General features: G+C 36.0%; 1 protein-coding gene across 1 annotated transcript in view; it reads left to right on the forward strand.

The window, feature by feature from the left end:
* Window positions 1-1,376: 1,376 nt before the first annotated feature.
* adarb1b (adenosine deaminase RNA specific B1b) overlaps window positions 1,377-22,080 on the forward strand; it is a 186,758-nt gene continuing 166,054 nt past the window's right edge. Inside the window, exon 1 of the mRNA XM_039756429.1 lies at window positions 1,377-1,451. The gene's annotated coding sequence lies outside the window, so the exon portion shown is untranslated. The remainder of the gene's footprint in view (window positions 1,452-22,080) is intronic.

Genomic DNA, 22,080 nt, shown 5'->3' on the forward strand with positions numbered 1-22,080 from the left:
AACAACCTTTATATGTTCTATAAATCTGCGATAACCAGTATGATTTTCTACAATGTAGTGTGTGCTGTGCTGTGCTGGTGACATGACTTCAACAGAAGCACACTAATCAACAAGCTAATTAAGAAGGCTAGCTCAGTAATAGGACAATTTGGAGGTAGCAGTGAAGGAGAAAGTAAAGGCAAAACTTGTGATTATTACCAAAAATGCTGCACATCCTCTGTATAACACACTAGCATTGAGTACTTTTAAACAGCAAATTATTCAATAGAAGTGTTTAATGAAATACTGCTGGGGCTCCTTTATACCTATGGCAGTACATGCCTCTCTTATCTTTAGCCCAGGGCCTGCTTAAGGGTAGATTATGCCCCTGTCTCGAGTTGTTTGCATGAGCACAAAAAGAGACATTCAAAAGAAAGTCCCCATTTTAGATCCATATGAAATCAACAGTGTACCCCCTTTGTAATCATTGCAACTCATGAACAGGTGGAGAATGGCGCCATTGTGATCTCATATAAACTCAAAAGTCAGGTACCTCTTGGAGAACGGTGCACATATGAAACATTTTTACACCCAAATACCTGGAGTCTGCCCTGCTTTAGCCAAGTCAGAAGGTCAGAAGCTTTTTTTCTTTTAAAATTTGTGTATTTTGATGGGATGGTTGTTCTTGTCATTTGTTAAAATACTTCTTGAGATTCTTATTTTTCACACATAAAGATCTGTACATCTATCCTTCTATCCACTCACCACTTCATTTAAACTTGTGTTAGTAGATCTATAGATGGTACTCTGCAGTCCTGTTTATTTTACTCACTTTTCTGAATTTGTAAATGCATGAATGTAATTTGATAGCCACAGAAAGCTTTCTGCTTTGTTTGTGCCTTATTCATTAAAACTACTTACATTAATAAGAAGGAAGCCTAAGATAAAGAAATTGTTTGGTGAAATTAAATCTGAGGACCCCTTCTTAAAATTAACACTTTAGGTCAACTGAGAAAATGAAACCGAAAAACTCCCCACTTCCGACATTACCCCCAACTCTTTATAAGAACAAACCACCATATTGTACAGAACATGCATAAGTCCCATATTACTACTCTTATAAGGTCAACAAAATACAAATTTGTAATTTACATATGAAGGGTACAGACTTGCCAGTTTTAACTACTGGCAGGTCAATTTGTACAGCACCACGTTTTCTGGTTTTAATTTCACTGTTATCAATAGGGAATGAAAGATGGAACTAAATAGGCAAGCACACCCACTATATTATTATGTATTCTTGGATAAATAAAAAAAAATCCCAGTTTGTGAATACAAAATTGTAATATAGCTTAGTAAATTACAATTAGTTAATTGGACTTTGTTCTGTTTTTCAGCTCACAGTCCTGTGCTGTCAACTCTCAGCTGCAGCTGAACTTCAGCGCCTTTCATTATAGAGAAAGAAGACAAAAGTAAGTCAATCTTAATTAACTACAGGACACTCGTTTCTAAAATGTACATTGGGAAAATGAAAATGCAAGAAGTTTTGTATACTTTAATCCATCTTGAAGCAGAATAATTTGTTTGCTAGTCAGAGATTTTCTGTGACGCATCATGCAAAATTTTGCTTGACTTATGGGATGGTGCACGGTTTTGCATTTGCATTTGCTGGCTATTACTGTGGGTTTTCTTTTGTTTCTCTTTCTATGCATTTTAGTTTTGTCATCTTTAAACTGTAATTCCCCCAAAATGGAAGAGTATTAATAGCTAAAATTTTGCAGAAATGTGAAATAATGTCATCATATCAAAATCTATCATATTTTTCATATTTTAATGTGTTCACGTGTAATTATACCGTGAAGGCCAAATGCACTGTCACTATTAGGAGTTCTTAAATTCACTATAAAGATGTCTATATTTATAATGAACAATCACCTGGAGAAGTTCATAAAATACAGTATATGCTGGTTAAACTGTTTTTTCCAAGAATTTGTTGTTTTTGTGATTTTTTCATAGCTTTATCATTGGTGTAATATAGTAAAGTTAACTTTGTTGATGCAGTTAGATTGTTAGAATTTCACCTAGACATTTGCAGTATGTTTATATTGTAATAGAAAAAACATTCAATTTCACTTGAAAATTATATACAATTTTCATGTACATTTGGTATTAAAATTCAGACTACAATGGGAAGTCTGTGTTTTGTAGAAAGTGTAATCCAAGCATTTCAAAAATTAAAAAATAGGCTAGTGCCCCTTTTACTCTTAAAGTGCACACTCCTCCTTAGTTGTAAGTGCATTTAGGTGTAATGGTTAAGATAACAGCTTACTAAATGCAGTTGGACTCATTGTCAGCAAAGATTGTATAATCAGAGATAAAACGGTAACTGCCAAGGAGGGTTGGTAATATGGTGACATAAGAAAACTAACTACATTTCATTGCGAAAATTGGTGTAGGTTTATTTATTTTAGATTTATTTGTATAGTATTGGTCAAAAGTTTTCTCCAGCTTTTCTTTAAATTTATCAGTTGAAATGCAATGAATGACCTAAAATGGTGAAAAGGTAAGCAGCAAACTGCCAGAGGTTTAAATTTAAAATTTAGGTTAGCAAAAACTGGAAAAAAAGGAAGTTTCAGAGTATTACAAAAGGAACTTCTTCAGGAAACAACTAATAGGGCACAATCTGCGAATGTTCTGCAGCAATTAAAGTAAACTAAGCCTTGTAAGTTGAAACAAACAATTCACACAGGTGTCACAACTTCTGTTGATTACTTAAAAATCCACTGTCTTTCTTAATGCAGAGTTGGAACAGACTGTGTTACTACACCCTCTGAAGTACTACTTGGACAATATTACACTGTAGAAAGTTGTAAATCCCAGTGATAATTGCAAGAAACTGGCAATCAAATGAATTGAGAAGGAACATTATTAACCTTAGAAATGTAAGCCTTTCTTTAAGAGAAATTGAAAAGCAAATCGGTGTCAGTCAGAGAGTGCGGTGTCCTACACAATCCAAAGGCAACTGGAAACTGGAAGAAATTCTGATAGGAAGAGATCTGACCAACCCAATGTCACAACCTAATGAGAAGACAAGTTTCTGAGGGTCACCAGCTTGCGTGAAAAATGTCTCACAGGACAACAGCTTGAAATACCTGCACATCTTAACAGCGGTTGAAAAAGGGAAGTCTCAGTTTCTACTGTGAAGAGGAGACTTTGTTCAGTCTGCAGTAGTCCATAGCTGGTATTTGAAGGGCTTATTTTGTCCTTTAAGAATTTGCTTTCTTACTGCCACTCGTCCTGTCAAACCTACAGCACAAAGTCTTCCCTTCACAGTGGAAACACACTTAATTTTTTCAACCACTTTTAAGCTGTTCTTGAAGCTGTTGTGCTGTGAGGGCAAAACTTTGATCTTTACTTAATAGTAGGTATGAGATCTCAGATTTTAAGAGTGTGATCATGCCACTACGAATAAAACTGTCCAGCACATCTCCAGTTCAAACTGTCTCATGTGAGTAAATTAATTTTGACTGCTACAGATTAATAGTTACAACTATCTTGTTCAAAGTGATAGAGACATTCCTTAGGTCAAGAATAGTGGCAAATGTTTATAATCTTGATTTATCGTTCTTCTGCCTTTACAATTTGTTATAATAAAGTTTCATTTTACATTGCCATCTGCACAATTGATGTTTGCTCATCTAATACATAAGTAATAAAAATGGTAATTTGTAATTTATAATGGTTAAGATGCTGGAAAACCCTCTGAACAGAATGTTGCCTGTCTATGAATGCTGATGTTTTATTACAGACAATGCTTTTCTTGTGTCCCTATTGGCTTCATAAGTGTTGAGGAAGTAACAGCCTCTTTACTAGTTGGAATAAAGGTCACAAGTTCTTCACTAGTTGGAATAAGGGTCAGCCATCAGAATGCTTTCTTAAATTATTGTATCTGCTTGTTACGAAGCCTACCTACTGATCAGGAGTGACCAGACAGGACAACAAGATTTTTGCATAACTAGTCAAGATAATTATGATGTGAACAATAATGAAATACAATTTTCCTCTTTGCAATTCCGGTTGCATTATTTCATAGGAAGATTTTTTCCTTTTTATTATTTTTCAGTGAACTTTTCTGATTACAACATAAATTGTGTTTTGCTCATTAGTGGGTATTCCACCACTAATATAATTTCCAAATGGTGTGCTGATTTTAGCTATTCAGACTTGACCAAAGTAGAACAATCAGGTAAAGTTGAAAAAAAAAAAAAATCATACTTTAGACTTAATATAAAAGTGCTGGAAAAAACTCCTCTCTCATAATTAAAAATAAAGCATTTTTACACATATTATGATACTTAGCAGTGTGCTAAAAGCAAAAATGAAATGATGAAAAAGACATACAAAAGGCTATTGCCATTTTACACTTGACAGCTTTGTGAATAATGAATCTGTCTTCAAACCTGGAGCTTTTAGAGTCCTTTATCATCCTGTTGAGCAGTCTTGTGATTCTAACTGATTAAATCTAAAATGGTAAGAAAATCATTTTGCAAGCAAAGCCAATAGATCACTAACATTAAATTTTAATGTGCACTTCAGTTTTCCCTACCATTTCATACTTCTATGTTACGGCCATTTGTCTTTTTTAGCTTATCAGTATTATACAGTTTTATTAATTTTTTATATATCAAGCTATTTTAAACATTACAAATAAAAACCATAAAAATAAACAGTATTGTTCCAAGTATTATGTGATAATGTAATAGTTTAGATTAATAATTCAAAAGTACAGAAATCACATTACTACAATTATTTTTTCTGCCCTGTTTTTACATGCCACAGATCTCAGGAGTGATACTGTGTATTGATAACGCCAGACAATAAGTATTTTCCTGTGCATCAGCTCTAATGCAAACATGAAAACACTTAAATGATCACATGCTTGTGTGACAGTTAGTAACTTTCTGTAAGCTATTAAGGAAAAATTATTTGTTCATATTTCTACTGTGTTTAAAAAGTACTTGAGTAAGCTTTAGGTTTGACTCTATTACTTCTGGAAAAAATAGCAATTTTTTAAACAAGGTTTTAGCAGAAAAGCAGCCTGGGTAGTCAGATTTTAAAATGTACCCTGGAGCAATGAATCAAAGGCAGCTGTTTGGCCAGTGGACCGCATTAATCAACCTACTTGGAGGTGTTTTTTGCTGAAGACTATAAATAGTTACTTTTCATATACTGTGCATGATAAAGCGTTAGACAAAGAAAGCCATTATGTTAATTCAAAAAACAGCAAAATTAACCTTATTCCAAAAAAATCTAAGGAAAAGTACTAGCCTAGTCCCAGTAAAAATTGAGAACTGATATTTCTAAAAAGAAAATTAAGCAAGACAAAAAAGTAACAATTTATTTTAAAAAAGCAAGATACACATATTAACAGATAGCTAGTGAATTTTCATTGTTTCATAACTAAAATTAGCATGCTTCTTACAGGTTTCTTTTTTTTTTTTATATTGTCCTTTGGTTGCCTATGTACTGTACATCATGTTGAATAATATAAAATGTGCTCCAGAACTGTCAGGATATGCTATGATCAAGTGTGGTCTGCTGGGTTTAGAGATGGGCATGACATCATAAGCCTGCAGGTTCAGAGCTCACTGATTTCAGCTCACTCTCGAGTCTCTTTGTGTATGTGTTGCAAAATATTGCAGTTGTAATGGTAAGTGTTTTTCTGAACTGCAATAATTTCTGTTATGAAAAACTTTATATGATTTAAGGAGGAATTGATAAACTGCAGAAAAGCAAATACTTTAACAAAAAGGTAAAATTGTGTTGCACTGTGCAGAACAAATATTTGAAATAACCAAAATATTATAAAAAATCTAAACCTACTGTAAAGCTTCATAATATAGACAAAATGTATGTAAGGTACTATGGAGGGTTGGATTGCTCCAGAAGTGTTAATTGCATCTTATGTAATACTCTAAAGTTGTTTATTTTACAAATATGCTTATTCTGATAATAGAGTTGCTTTTGGCTGGAATCTGTCTGAACTGTATCAGACAAGGGCATAGCCAAAATCACTATAGGTAGCAAAACCTCAGGTTTTTGTGAAAAAGGTCATGTGCAAAATGTGCTTGTCTGAAACATAAATAAAATCATAGAACATAGCATTTTTAGATAAACCTACTTTTTGTTACAGAATTTCCCCACACCTAAAATATGTTTATTGAATACAATGAGTAAAATGAATCTTCTGCAGTTTATTTGTTTTTGATCAGTCTGATGGAAAGTCATTTGTATATTTTTTTTAAACTTTCATGATAGAACATTTCAGAGTACAATTTTATACAATTACATTTTTCCATGTATTTACAATCATTTTAACTTATGATACTGTGATTCACCTTTATGACTCATTTTTATGCTTCTATTCCTTGTCAGCTCTATACAATATTCCAAGAGAAAGTAAATGCTTTGTAAATCACAGTCTTTCAGAAAAGTGATGGGTTATTTCTTCTCACAGCCTTATTCCAGTCTGGATTATCTAGGACATCTGCATGCTGGAAACATTCTGTTATGCAACTTTGCTGCTGCACATTTTATTTTGTTACTGACATCATTAATCTCATCCATTTTCCGTTTGACCAGTTGTGCTTCTGATGCTAGTGTCTTCCTGCCGGATTAATAAATTCAACCAACTGAAACTTTTTGAAGTATAGAAAACTTCTTCCTCAAATGAGGACTCTTGCTTAAGTGAAAAAGCTCATGTCTGACTACTTTCTGGAATCTCCCAAATGTGTGTGTCGTAGTACTGTATATGTGTTTGTTCAACTTGTGATTTGGCCTCTTAAGGACATGTATACTGTTGCTTTCTAAATATAAGCATCATGTGTTGTGTGGTTCTGAAAAACCTCATTTGATTATGCACAAATACCTGCCATAAGGACAATTCATTTTTCAACAAAAGTCAAGTTGATATAAATAAATGCACCTGAATATAAATGTATCTGTGTAAGGAATGCTATGATGACGATTAATAATCATTGTTTCAGAGACATTCCCAGTGGCCCTAACAAAGAGGAAGATTATTTAGGAATTTAAGCCTGAGTGACAGATCTTCCTGATCATTACAATATTTTTAGTTACATGAACTTCTAAATGTGGATATTCCAACTGCATTAACCAAATTTGTACTTATTGAGGTAACATCTATACATATAAAGGAGAGCTGGGATCTGAGAGACTGTGTTTCTGTGTTTGTGGAGGGATGGAGAGTTAAGGTGGGTGGGGGAGTCACGTGATCATCTCCCCTCCCATTCACGTCATTTCATTCACTTCATTTCGCGCCGAGTTGAGCTTTGCTGAGCTCCGCAGCTGATGCGGTCTTGCCGTTCTTTTTCCTTAGTGTTTAGTCCTCTCTCCTTTATTACTGATTTATATAAAGGAGAGTTGGGATCCGAGAGATTGTGTTTGTGTGTTTGTGGAGGGATGGAGAGTTAAGGCAGGTGGGGGAGTCACGTGATCATCTCCCCTCCCATTCACCTCATTTCATTCACTTCATTTCGCTCCGAGCTGAGCTCCTCAGCTAATGCGGTCTTACCGTTCTTTTTCCTTAGTGTTTAGTCCCCTCTTCTTTACTGATTTACTGTTCACTAGATGCAGTACTTACTGAATAGTATTTTTTCTTTTAGTGTTTCTACTTAGTGTTTCTTAGTGTTCCCAGCGGTGTTGTGGTTTACTGTTACTTTCTACTTCGTTTTTGTACTTTAGTGTTTGGTAGACTTTTACTTTATCTCATTTACTGTTGTTCCCGGTGGTGCTGCTGTTTTTCCCGTTTCTATTTTTATGTAGCATGTTCTCGAATTAGTCATAGAGAAAATTTATATATTTTGGCTCCAGGAGGACAAACCAAAAATGTTGTATATAAAGAAGCTCTATAAGTCGCATGTAGATACATAATTATTCCAACTACACGCGCACGTGGTCTGCTAGTACTGTATATAATAACATATAAACTTATTTTATCAGAAATGAAATATACAGTACTAGCCATCCCCCATATATTCACCAGCGTATTAGTGAAACAGGACAGTGAGGAGGGCCCCATCTAGCTCTCTACTCCTGGCGTGACTCTTCCCCCTCCCCTCGGCCAGCAGCCTATGTCTCGGATTAGCAAGACTATATCTCTCCTGCAAGTGAACTATGATTCTTAGCGCAATGAGAGAAGTCGCAAAATCAACTGGAATGTTCAAGCAAATTATAGAAAAAAAAAAAATCTAAATCCATTAAGTAGTTCTCTCGTTTGCTAACTAAACGGAGTTAAGGTTATGCCCCTAGGCAGACGCGTGAGTGAGGAGGGCCCCGCCCGGATCTCTCGGATTCGCACTGAAAAATCAACCGCAAGTGAACTATGATACTCAGCCTGATGAGAGTCCCAAAATCAATGGAATATTCAAGCAAATTATAGGAAAAAACCTGAATCCATTAAGTAGTTCTCTCGTGAAAAGCAGAGAGACTTACAAATGGGTCTAAAAAACTATAAGAAATTTCATGCTTGGACCACGAAAATTTTAAAACCATTTCTTAGTGAGCACCTATGGGCAAGAGTAATCCACATTCCAAATTTCAAGTCCCAAGTACTCATGGTTTGGGAGATTTCATGATGAGTCAATGGTATTTGACTTTTATATATCCATCCATCCATTATCCAACCTGCTATATCCTAACTACAGGGTTACAGGGGTCAGCTGGAGCCAGTGCCAGCCAACATATTGCACAAGGCAGGGAATAAACCCTGGGCAGGGTATCAGCCCACTGCAGGGCGAGCACACACACCAAGCACACACTAGGGGCAATTTAGAATCGCCAATGCACCTAACCTGCATGTCTTTGGACTGTAGGAAGAAACCAGAGCATCCGGAGCAAACCCACGCAGACACGGGGAGAACATGCAAACTCCACGCAGGGAGGAGCCGGGAAGGTCTCCTAATTGCGACGCAGCAGCGCTACCCACTGTGCCACCATGCCGCCCATTTTTATATATGTATATAGATAAAGGTAAAATATTTTGTGGTGCTGTAGAGTGTCTCATGAATACCATACATAAAAAGTAAAGCAAAAAGAAACTGCAGTAAGTTTGAAAGAATAATGAATAAGGTGGTTCAATGAGGTGCTGTACATTGCTTATATTGTATTATGTGTTGGTGTTGTTTGCCTTATTCATAGTAATAAGTATTACAAGTAGCAATCTAGTAGTTGTACTTTTGACATAAGGTAAATAAAATTGTGTTTCTGCCCTTCTTTCTCCCATTTCCAAACTCATATACAGTATGTATATTGTGGTCAGGTGTGGGAATGACAGTTCTGCAGACAGAAAGAAATTATAGGGTGTCAACCGGGTCATCCCTTTTATTGTCTGAGGACAAAGCAAAGAAACAGAAAAGAAAAGACACTGTTTGGTATGGGCCCCCGGAATTCAGTTAAATAAAGCGTTGGAAGGTTGTAGTCGTTGCTAGCGGAGCTAAGTCCAGGGCATTGCTCTAGTCAGTAATAAAGCCTCTTTCTGGATACCCTGGGTTTTTATGGCAGCTGGACTGGAAGAGACGGGCTCAAATGCCCTCACTGGGTTGCTTTTTGTACTACAATATCAGGTCTGTGCTCCGGTCTTTGGGTATCCGACAGTGCATGTAGATTTTCCAGGCAAGCAGGCAAGCAGGATTACATGTGAAAGTGATAAATAAATGAGGCTGTCCGAATTTACGTACTATGGCCATGGCATCCTGATAGTTTTGTTGCATGTATCTTGGACTTCCTGGAAATGTGGACAGTAATATGATAATTTTGTCTACACGTACGTTGTTATTTTCAGCGTTTGCTGGCAGTGCTTCTGACAGTCCTTTGTATTGTTCCACATGTAAATCTTGTTGATTTAATCTGAGATGGTTGAGACGCAAACCCTCTGTTTTAACATATGAATCTACGATGTACTGTTGGAATAGTTCGCCGCTGGAGTGCAAAATACTAAATGTATTCCTCATTGCTAATGTGTACGCGTAAAATTGGCATTGAGTAAGCCTTCTTTGCTTGCCGATTCTTTTATCGGGAACATGTTGTAAATCTTTGTGCCAGCCAATGTCTCCGTAAGGGAATTAAAGTGGGTAAACTATAGGATCGCAATTCATATTGCGCATGAAAATCTGTTTACAGGAGTTGCCTATGCGACAGATGCAAGACGCGAAATGCCGTGTCGGCTGTGTGTGGGTGGGACCAGTTTTGAAGAGGAGCCGTTGGCAGCATGGGGAGGGGTTTGGAAGAGGACAAAGAGGAATCAAGAAATGCCGTGTCGGCTGTGTGTGGGCGGGATCAGGTTTTGAGGTGGAAGCAGGACAGTGGTCCTAGCTTCCTAGCTCTGATGATATGAATCAGGGTTTTGTAGACAAAGGTTTTCCCTGTTCCTGCAGGACCATTCTAAGAAGAAGCATGTTTGTCGCGGATGGAAATCGCTGTATGCAGCATGTAAACATGTGTTTGGTGAGGTGTTGGGGGAGGGCACATGAGCAGGCAGTATGCATGCCTCGAGAGTGAGGGTGGATTCGGGAGGAGGGTTAGAGTTGGTGGGCAGGGATCTGTCGTGAGTACCCCATGGTCGGGCGACTTGGTTGAATATATATATACTAGCAAAATACCCGCGCTTCGCAGCGGCGAAGTACTGCATTAAAATTTTTATTAAGAAGAAAATTTAACCTTTTTAAACTGAGGGAAAATATGCCAATAATTATTTGTTAAGGACCTCTTTGTATACCATGTTGTCAGTTCGGCCCTCCAATTGTAACATGACCAAGCTGTGTGCTGAGCTTACTCTTGAGCATGCAACTTACAGTTGGCCATGTGAACAGTAATCTTGTCTCAAATCTCACAGCTTGAATTGCTGCTGTCATAATCGGTTTGAGTTTCATGGTTTGTTTCAATTATGACAGTATTTGCAGGATTTGTTGTATTGAACTGACATTCGGCATCTGTCAAGCGTTGTAAGCACACAACCGGTTTCATCGATAAAATCACATCCAGCTTTTGAGAGTTTAAACATTCATAAACATCGAAATGTCCACTACTGAAATCGTCACCTTTGAATCTAAGATGTTTAAGAGGCATTGGTGGTTGTCGAAAGGTGTAAAATATTTGGCCATTTCGGTACACTTGAAAGCGACAACCGAACAATTCAGCGGCAGCCATCAACTCACATGCAGAACCATAGGTGAAGGGCTTAAGCATTTCACACTTATAGTGCTCCTGTGTAGTCTAATTATCCCCTGTACCGTCATCAGTCCACACCTTGAACCTGTCCCAGTCATTCAATACATAAGACACAATGTTCCTCCGGATATCAAGAGTGAGCCTGATATGGCCGTGCAATATGTAACACAGAGAATGGAAAAGGTAGGTGGTATCTCTGGGCATGGAAACCACTCGGTAAGTGATAGTTCTTTGATCGATAGTGATCATCTCGATAGACATGGTAATGGGGCTTGGAATGATAAAGGAAATGGGTACCTGAGCAATGAAACGTAAGTGTAAAATACCTATACAATAACTATAATTGTAATAAACAAACAATAAACCAGCGGAGAAGCCGTGAATTAAACAAAAAGGCTGTAGTTATCAGTAGGGAGACATGAATCCCGTGGCGAAGCAAGGAAGGGAATGTAGAGACTGGAGCGACGGACAGCCTTATATAGGCAGGCAGCCAACAACGTGGGAGGTGTTGGGATGGGGGACCCAACGCCGCCTCACACGGTGACTGAGCTACAGGCTCTGGACGTATATATGTACGTAAGTAGGATTCAGTTAGCGTTGAGAACCCGTGTACCAAATTTCTTGAAGATGGGCCCATAAGTAACAAAGACTGTTGAAAAGTTCAATATGGCGACCGACAGTGGCATCATACCACCGAAATAAGTACGTACATTGGTTTCGGTTAATGCAGGGAAGCCGCCTACCAAATTTCGTGAAAATGGGGCCGTAAATAAGAAAGTTCAACTTGGCGGACGTTGTTGACCGTTATGAACGTTATGGGTAGAATTTCGAAATGAAACCTGCTTAATTGTTGTAAGTAAGCTGTAAGAATGGGCCTGCCAAATTTCAGCCTTCTACCTACACAGGAAGTTGGAGAATTAGTGACGTTGGAAAGTTCAATATGGCGGCCGACAGTGGTGTCATACCAACGAAATAAGTACGGACATCGGTTTCCGTTAAAAGTTCAATATGGCGGCCGACAGTGGCATCATACCACCGAAATAAGTACCAAATTTCAGCCTTCTACCTACACGGGAAGTTGGAGAATTAGTGACGTTGGAAAGTTCAATATGGCGGCTGACAGTGGCGTCATACCACCGAAATAAGTATGTACATTGGTTTTGGTTAGCGCAGGGAAGCTGCCTACCAAATTTCGTGAAGATGGGGCCATGAATAAGAAAGTTCAATATGGCGGACGTTGTTGATCTTTATGACCTTTACGCATAGAATTTCGAAATGAAACCTGCTTAACTTTTGTAAGTAAGCTGTAAGGAATGGCCCTGCCAAATTTCAGCTTTCTACCTACACGGGAAGTTGGAGAATTAGTGACGTTTGGAAAATTCAATATGGCGGCCGGCAGTGGCGTCATACCACCAAAATAAGTATGTACATCGGTTTTGGTTAGGTGGCAGGGAAGCCACCTACCAAGTTTCGTGAAGATGGGGCCATAAATAAGAAAGTTCAACATGGCGGATGTTGTCGACCGTTATGACCGTTACGTGTAGAATTTCGAAATGAAACCTGCTTAACTTTTGTAAGTAAGCTGTAAGGAATAAGCCTGCCAAATTTCAGCTTTCTACCTACATGGGAATTTGGAGAATTATTGATGAGTCAGTCAGTCAGTGAGTCAGTAAGGGCTTTGCCTTTTATTATTATAAATATATATAGATAAATAAACTCCCCAGATATTAAACATTATTAAGTAACATGAATCTCTAAATGCTATACTAATGTTTAACCCATGCTGGATTACCATTAGGAGATAAACTTATACTAAAATAAAACATTATATAACATCACTTAATTAAATTAAAATCAGAGTTAGTAGAGTATGCAATAGCAGCAAAGTATTTTCACAAGTAGAAGAAATTAGAACTTTAAAAAGGTATACTTTGTGCTGCTTCCAGCCTACTCCTACTGTTTTTTTCTGTTAATAGGCACTTTCTTTATATCGCCCACCAACTGATTCTGAGTGTTAGACTAATTTGTTTTTGCTGCAGTAGAAAAAGCTGTGTGCTAGATTATGGAATAATGCTTGATAATTACATTACTTTGCATTGCGGAGTTGGGGAAAAAAAGATTGAAAACAGGTTCATTCCTGAAATTATAATCAGCCCTATATATCAGCTTCTATTACAATAAAAATAATAAGAAGAAGAAATTACAAAGAAATGACAGTGGACTCTTGACAATGACTTTCTATAGGCTCACCATACTAATCTGTTAAAATTCTTTTGACAATCATAATGCATAATTCCTAAAGTATTATGTGATTTAGTTTTTTTTAATAAATTGCTTGAAGTATTTGCAATGGAACACAAATAAAATGGCAGTTATGATTTGTTCATTTTTCCAATTTGCTTCTTATCGGTTGAAGGCATCTTGTTTCTACTATACATTGACTTTACAGCTTTTTGCCTACTGGGAAATATAATTCAATGAATATTCAATTTCCCTGTTGTAGAAATGTTGCAATAATTTATGTAATATTTTCTATAGATCCAACAACCTGGTTTCTTATTCCACGCTAATCACTCTCTGTGCAGCCTGCAGATTCTCCTTGTGTTATCATGGGCGCTAAGTTTGTTGATTGGCATCTGTGAACCAGCCATTATACGTGTGTGTGTGTGTGTGTGTGTGTGTGTGTGTGCACTATTCAACTCAATGGTTAACTCTTGCATTTCACACTAAATTGGCAGAATTATCTGCTTTACTTCATAACACTGTATGAAATCATAAAAGGATGAACAGGTGGATTGTGTTCCCATTATGAAGAAAAAAATGTGTAACAGAAGTTACCATAAATCAGACCAGTCTGAAAATTCCAACTAATATTCATTAAGCAATGATTTGTCAGTTATATTATTTATATCTATAATTACATAATATCAGTTTAACAATTTAAAAAGATCATGTGAAAAATAATTTCCTAATCTTCTTCTTCTTCTTTTGGCTGCTCCCGTTAGGGGTTGCCACAGAGGATCATCTTCTTCCATATCTTCCTGTCTTCTGCATCTTGCTCTTTTACACCCACCACCTGCATGTCCACTCTTGTTAACATCGTTTTCCCAATATACCCAGCATCTCTCCTCTGCACATGTCCAGACCAATGCAATCTTGCCTCTTTTTTTATTTTATTATTATTATTGATTTTATTGTAATCATTCCATACAGATAGATCAATTTTTGCAAAAAATAGGATTAAAAACAAATCAACCCCCACCCCTGAGAAAAAGAGCATGGCCAATGGAGTAAAACGTAAAGCTTGTAAAAATACATAAATTGATGAGTTTAATAGGCGGATAAAGATAAATGGAGAAGAAAAAAAATGAAAGGGGAAGAGAATCTATTTCCTCAGTGCTTTAAGAGCTTATTCTTAAATATTATTGATTAGATCCTGCCAGGTTTTGAAAAAGTTCTGCACAGATCCTCTAACTGAGCATTTCATTTTTTCCAATTTCAAACAGTATAAAACATCAGTTACCCACTGACTTAAAAGAGAAGAGTTGGGATTCTTCCAGTTTAGCAAAATAAGTCTGTGTGCCAATAGTGTGGTGAAGGCAATCACAGTTTGTTTGTCCTTCTCCACTTTAAGCCCATCTGGAAGAAAACTAAACACAGCTGTTAATGGGTTAGGAGGGATTGTGACACCAAGGCTGTCTGAAAGGTACTTAAAAATTTTTGTCCAGAATGATGTTAATTTGGTGCAGGCCCAAAATATGTGACCCAGTGAAGCTGGGACCTGATTGCAGCGTTTGCAGATTGGATCTTGCCCTGGAAACATTTTGGACAGTTTATAGTGGGTTTAGATAATGACTGAATGGCTGACTGACTTTAGGCGAGACAGATGTGCTCAATTTACTGTATGATTTTGAATTGAATAATTGTGTGCTTTGTGCATATGGAGCTCGAGTGAATTCTCTGCATTGCTACATTCCACTCCTTTTCTGATATGTTGAGTGATAGATCTTTTTCCCATTGTCCTCTTGGATATTTGACTGACTGAGTCCTTGAAAATGAGCAATATTTTTCAGGTACAAGATAAGGGAAATCGAGCAGGTTCTGTTTAACAAAGTCTCTAATTTGAAGATAGTGAAAGAAATTTGTTGCTGGAAAGTTACATTTGGAATATAATCGTTCATAGGATGCAAAGATGTTGTCTATATAGAGATCTCTAAGCAATTTAATCCCAAATGTTTTCCAGATATTAAAAACTGCATATGTTTGCGAGGGTTGAAAAAGGTGGTTCTCATGCATAGGTGCCACCAATAAAAAATTCTCCATCTTAAAATTCTTTCTACATTGGTTCCATATTCTGAGTGAGTGAAGCACAATTGGGTTATTAGTATATTGGCGATAACTTGCATTTATTGGGGCACAAAGCAGGGAATATAAAAAAGTACTGCAGGATTTTATTTCTGTTGCTGACCAAGCCTGTGTATGTTCATCTATTTGTGTCCAGGTTTTTATAACTTGCATGTTTGCTGCCCAGTAATAAAGCTGAAAGTTAGGTATAGCCATGCCACCTTTTGCCTGGTACCACGTTCTAGTTTTAAGTAGTCTGAACAAATGTTATTAATACAAACTGAAGCTTCTGGATTGGTATACAGTAGTTTGATCCATGCACAAATGTTCGGGCCAAACCCAAATATCTCTAATGTAGTAAAAAGGTAGTTCCATTCAATCATGTTGAATGCTTTTTCTGTATCCAATGATAATAATATCTCTGGGGTGTTTGACTTTTCTGGTGAATATATTACATTAAACAGGCATCGAAGATTGGAAGCTAAGTGTCAGCCTTTAATAAATCCAGTTTGATCTTGTGATATTACTGAAGTCAGTACTTCTCCATCCTTCAAGCTAGGACTTTGGAGTGTATCTTAATGCCATTATTCAGAAGTGAAATTGGTCTGTATGATACACATCGTAATAAATCCTTATTTTGTTTAGGAAAGACAGCGATTAATGCTTGGCGAAAAGTTTGAGGTAGAATTTGATTGTCTCTAGCTTCTGTAAATGTTGCTAATAACAGGGGAGTAAGCTGAGTGGAAAATTTCTTATAAAACTCTACATGGTAGCCATCAGGGACTGCTGCTTTCCTGCTTTGAAGTGACTTTATAGTATCTAGTAATTCTGACAGCTCCAAAGGTTTATCCAGTTCCTCTGCACTAAAAGTATTTTTTGTGGTATTTGTAATGTATCTAGAAATGCATTAGATTGTGTGTTGTCTTCTTTAATCTCAGTAGTATATAAGGATTTATAGTAGTCTCTTAATGTGTGCATTATATTTTTATGGTCAATGATTTTATCTCCGTTCGTGTTGGTGATTGCTGGGATTGCATTGTGAACTTCTTGCTTGTGGATATGTTGAGCTAAGAGCTTATTAGCTTTATCTCTGTGTTCATAATAATAATGTCTTGATTTAAAAACGAGTTGTTCTGTTTCTTTGGTTGTTAAGAGGTTGAGCTCCGAATGCAGAACCTGACTTTGTCTCTCAATCGCTGAACTTCTGCTGACCTTCTAATGTACTCATTTCTAATCGTGTCCATCCTCGTCACACCCAATGCAAATCTTAACATCTTTAACTCTGCCACCTTCAGTTCCGTCTCCTGCTTTCTGGTCAGGGTCACCGTCTCCAACCCATATAACATAGCTGATCTCACTACTTTCCTGTAGACTTTCCCTTTTATGACATTACTTCAGTAAATGTAAATCTAATCTATGTACTTTTCTTTATCCTATGTAAAATACCCATCCTGAGCGTTGTATTTTTGCCATTATTTTTATATCAGACTTTGGGAATGTTCAAGCAAAACATACAATGACAAACTGTTGAATGGACAGCTCTGTTTCTGTGATTGTTACAGATAGATTCTCTCTGGTAAACAGTTTAATTCTTGTTTGTTGATTGTAGTAGAGGCAACCACTACAGGGGCTGACTGGCTATATCAGTGTTTCCATTTTGAAAGTGCTATTCCTATGATCTTACACTACTAGATCAATGTAGGTTGAATTCATGCATAAATGTGTAGGATTTCTTCCTTCATTAAAGATTCTACATCAGAACACTGTTAAAGCAACTTGTCCTTGTTAGTCTTTTTGTGGCACTGTACTATTTTGTAGTAAATAAGAATGTAACACTATCAAAACAGATGGAAAGACAGGCCTGACAAATTAAATAAATAATACATAATTTTGTGATCAATCTTTAATGATAACATTTGATATACACATGCTCACTACATGAATACAGGAACAGTTCTGCTTTCATTTTCATTATGTGCACATTCAGTTTGCAGTCACTCTGAATCGTGTTCTCTAAACTGCAGTTATTTAAAATTACTACAGCAAGCTAATAGAACCACAGAGTTATAATGCAAAAAATACTGTAAATTTCTAAACAGTGTTGAAAGCACACCAGAAAACAGTGTAATGTGGTTATCAAGATGAGCTGCTAGCCTGCTACACATCATTATCCTTCTAAAGAGTATGGCAAGGAAATGTTTCAAACTATTACATAAATACAAGTTGGGTCATCATAATGCCAGACAAACTGCAATACAATACTACACCTTACCTTTGTCTAGCCTCAGTGCTTGCTTACTGAAATGTCAAAATGTGTATTATACATTTTTCGATAGTAATAGAACAGGCATACTTTTATTTCACCAATGTACTTCTTAGTACTAACACTATCTTGTTCCTTCTAGTAGATATTTCTCCCAGTAATTTGTAAGCAGGAGCAATTGAAGGATTTCATGACAAATTAAAACATTTTTTAATGGACAACACATTCAATTTGCAGTGTTTACAAGAAATATTAGATATAATGAGTGTACAAGCATACTGATACTTAGGAAAAAAGTTCAACTGATCAATATCTTACTGAAGGTAAAACTATGTTGTCTTTATGTGTCTTTTCCTACATGACTCAAAACAAACACGTTATGGTATCATACAGTTATTGTTTCTAAATAAGCAAATACACTTTTTGATATTTATTATTTATTTAAAGCTGTCTTTGTCAAAATTCAAAAATGGAATACATTTTTACAGTACTAGTAAGAGACACTGTTTCACTTCCCTTCCTTTAGTCTTCCTTTTCACTATCGCCCCTCCAAATTCCAATTCTGTTTTTCATCCTCCTACATAAGTATTGAAACTCTGATGAGCATTTGCAAATGACCTTTTTTTAGATTGTAAACCTGTACAGTCTTGTGCGATCCCTTTACAAAGTTGCAGACAAGGTGGTTCCAGCTCTCACTGCACACAAAATTCATCAGTAAGTGTACTGTTTGGACTGCAAAACATTACATGAAGTTTCCATCAAGGGTGATGATGACGCTTGTTATCATACTTCATTTTATAACATCCCTATACAAAACCATGCTTTCAGCTGTCTCTAGATTTAGTGAGTTTCTCCTGTTTCACAAAGATATAATGTAATTAAAGGCTATTAGTAAATAAGCATGTCAGCCTCTTTAAAATGATGAGGATGAGATTATTTTATGTTTCATTGACTGCTGAGTATTATTGTAAACAACTACTTCCATAAGATTAGAAACAAAAAAAAACAATGAAAATAAATCCTACGATCTGTGAAATTCTACAGTAAATGTAAACACTAGTTGGCATTCTTAAGCATGCACTAAAATGATAGTAAGTTTTGGACAAATTTTTAATTAAGTACCAGTAACATGGGAATGTAGTTTTCAGTCTGATACCATTGATAGACCGTATATTACAAAAATGTTCATACATCAGGCTGCACATGTTGTAACCCTATCATAGTGTATTAGCAAAAGTTAAGGATTTTCTAATAAACTAATTAAACTCTGTACCCAAATTAACTGCAGTTGGTCCACTGTGAGGGTGGTTTCCTGACTATAATGTTTAAGAACGCTAAAGGAGTGTCCAGTATTAGTTATTTAGTTTATCTTTTAGTTATTATTAGTTATTTAGTTTTATCTTTTTTGTGAAAATGAGTTTAATTAAACTTAGCCCATGAGTTAAAGATAGAAATATCTCAAAACAAAAGAGACACACATCATAGGTATTTGGCTTTAAATTTTTTCTGTTAGATTTTCTGTTGCTGTCTGTAACCTGCAGCACAGTTTTGGAGGTGGTTGCCATGTTTACTGTCGTTATATATTTTAGTGCACAGTGTCCCTCTCTCCAGATTTCTTTCCAAGTAATAATGAGGTCAGTCTTGGGTCTCTGCTGTTCCAGGAACTACAGTACATTGGGCAGTCATTTTACCTAATTTCTTAAAAATTAACCTATGATATCATAAATTAGGATTTTATTTATAAGAGTAACACCATTTTAAATGCTTCTTTAAAAGTGAAAAAAAACTGTTTGACTTAATTTAAATAGTAGTTTTGTTTTCCCAAGCTCAAAGTTCACATGTTGTTAAAGAAGGATAGTGCATTTCATGCAGTCCCTTTGTTTCACACTTGAAGTGAATGTTTTCATTGAATGAAATTCAGTGTAGTTCCATCAACAAATGAAGCCCAAGCAAATTGGATCCACCTTGGTGTTATTATTTTAATAAGCCTTTCATCACAGGACTTTTTAGCCAGGTAACAAAATGAAGTCTCTGTGTTTATTGTTTTCAGCAGCAACTTTATCTGTTTGTTCTCCTAAAGAAAGCAGCCATGGATCCTAGCTATAGTGGTGTGACACATGAAATAAACACAAGTTAAAGGATTATGTGGAATCTCCTCTTTCTTGCCTATGATAAAGATAAAGTTAATTATCTTCAAAAGGTATTTTAAGCACAAGTAGATATTCTTCTCTGTTTAGCTCTGAGTAGTGAGTTGCTCTTTAAAATGAAAACATAATTGTGAAGTAAATATAAAGGAATTTCCTGAAATAGCCTGTTTTGGTAGAGATAAAATTCCAGCCAAGCAACGCTTCACATGCTTGTACTTTCTATGGTCTAAATAAATATTTAAAAATTGTGGCAGTTTTCACGTTTGACATCCTGTCTCAAAAAAAAACAGAATAAAAAAGTTTATTTTTTAGAAACAGATTGCTTTAGTTATATTTGAGACTGCAGGGTGATTGCAGATAAGATTATATTCATTTTTAGTAATTTTATATCATATAGAGCTTGGGGACAGAAGGATTAAGATAAGAAATAAAATCTAGATCCAGTAATATGCAGTAAGCTCTGTTCTTTTCCTCACTGTTGTATCACTTCTAGTTCCCATTATCTTTCTTTATATAGGTTGAAAATAGCTCCATATTAGCTGAAAGAAGAACTTCAACATCCCTGCAGGGGACATAATATTAGATTATAAAGCAAAAGACCAAAGGCATTTTCACACCTATTAAGTGGTTTTATTTATTTATTTATTTTTTAAATTTTATTTATTTATTTATTTTTGGGAATGCTGGTGCAGTTGTCCCCATTCTCCAGCCTATTTATGGAGACGTGAACTGCCAGTTACACTGTAGTGCAAACCAAAGCAACCATTTGGAAAGGGTAGTCTTGTTGCAGTATCATGCACATCCAGGAATGGTTCACATGAGGTATGCATGTGATCTAAAACAGGACTGATCTAACTACAGGAAATAATGTGAAATAATGGGTGAAATGGTGTCTGTTGTGGCAGTTATGCCATGCATCTCCAGTTTGTAATTGGGGACCTTCATTCACAGCACAATGAGTATAAGGTAAAAATGGAGTATTAAAAACAATAAAAAGATGGGCACAAATGTAACACAATTTGCATGAAACAAAATTGATGTTAGGTTAACATGGTGTTAATGTGGTTACTATTGGAGAGTAAATTCGCAACATCATGCAATGAAATGAAACTTGCCTGATAACGTCTACTGTCATAAAACTGAACCATGTCAGTGTGTACCTTGCTACCTTTTGAATACTTACATATTTTAAATGTGTTACCAGGTGCAGAAGCACATAATTTTCAAGTAGTCTTTCACTTGTTTGATCTTTGTTTTGCTTATAGTCATGTATTGCTAAATAAACCAAGTAATTATGGAAATTGTGGTATGACACAAACACAAGTGTTGTCAGCCCTTTATGATTTATTTTTTCTGGAAAACAATGTTATTGCCCAGTGAGTGAAGTCCACAAAACACCTGCGGGGATTGTATGGATACTTCTGGTTCATTTGAAAGTTTGCAGTATAAAACACAACTGAACTGGAATTTGAAACAGTAACGATTCATTCTCTAATTCGGGAGAAAGCAAACCGATTTTGAGTATAAAAACACCTTAACAGACATCCTGCATAGATTATAATGCAGTGACATACCAAGTTTATTTTAAAAATTTGCTAATTGTAAACTTTCTAAATTATGAGGCACATTCAGTAACAGAGAAACAGAAATGAAGGCTAAGTACAATTTATAATATGCAGTTTAATAATATTAATATCACTTTTTTAAATCTCTTTCAGATTTTTTTAATATAGCTCTAACTCGGTTTGATGATCCATTTACAAAGAAAGATCCCAAGGTGCTCGTCTTTACTGTACTTTGTAAGTCTTGAGGTGTGCCATGTCATATTTGAGCATGTCTAGTCAACCAAATGAGCCTGGTGAACTGAATTGTCTTCTTTTTGTTTGTCAGACTTTTACTCATGATTTTCTTTTATCTTTGATTTCCTGATTTTGGACAGACAATGTAGAAAATATTACATATTATAATTTAAAAGGTACTCTGTAATTGTTTGGCTACTTTCCCTTTGTAAGCTAAATGTTCTGTTTCTCAGAATAAAAGTTGGAGGGTAAAAGTAAACTTTACACATTATTTTAATATAAACTTCTCAAAAAAATTAAA

This window comes from Polypterus senegalus, chromosome 6, assembly GCF_016835505.1.
Source record: "Polypterus senegalus isolate Bchr_013 chromosome 6, ASM1683550v1, whole genome shotgun sequence".
In the NCBI taxonomy this organism is placed as follows: Eukaryota; Metazoa; Chordata; class Cladistia; order Polypteriformes; family Polypteridae; genus Polypterus; species Polypterus senegalus.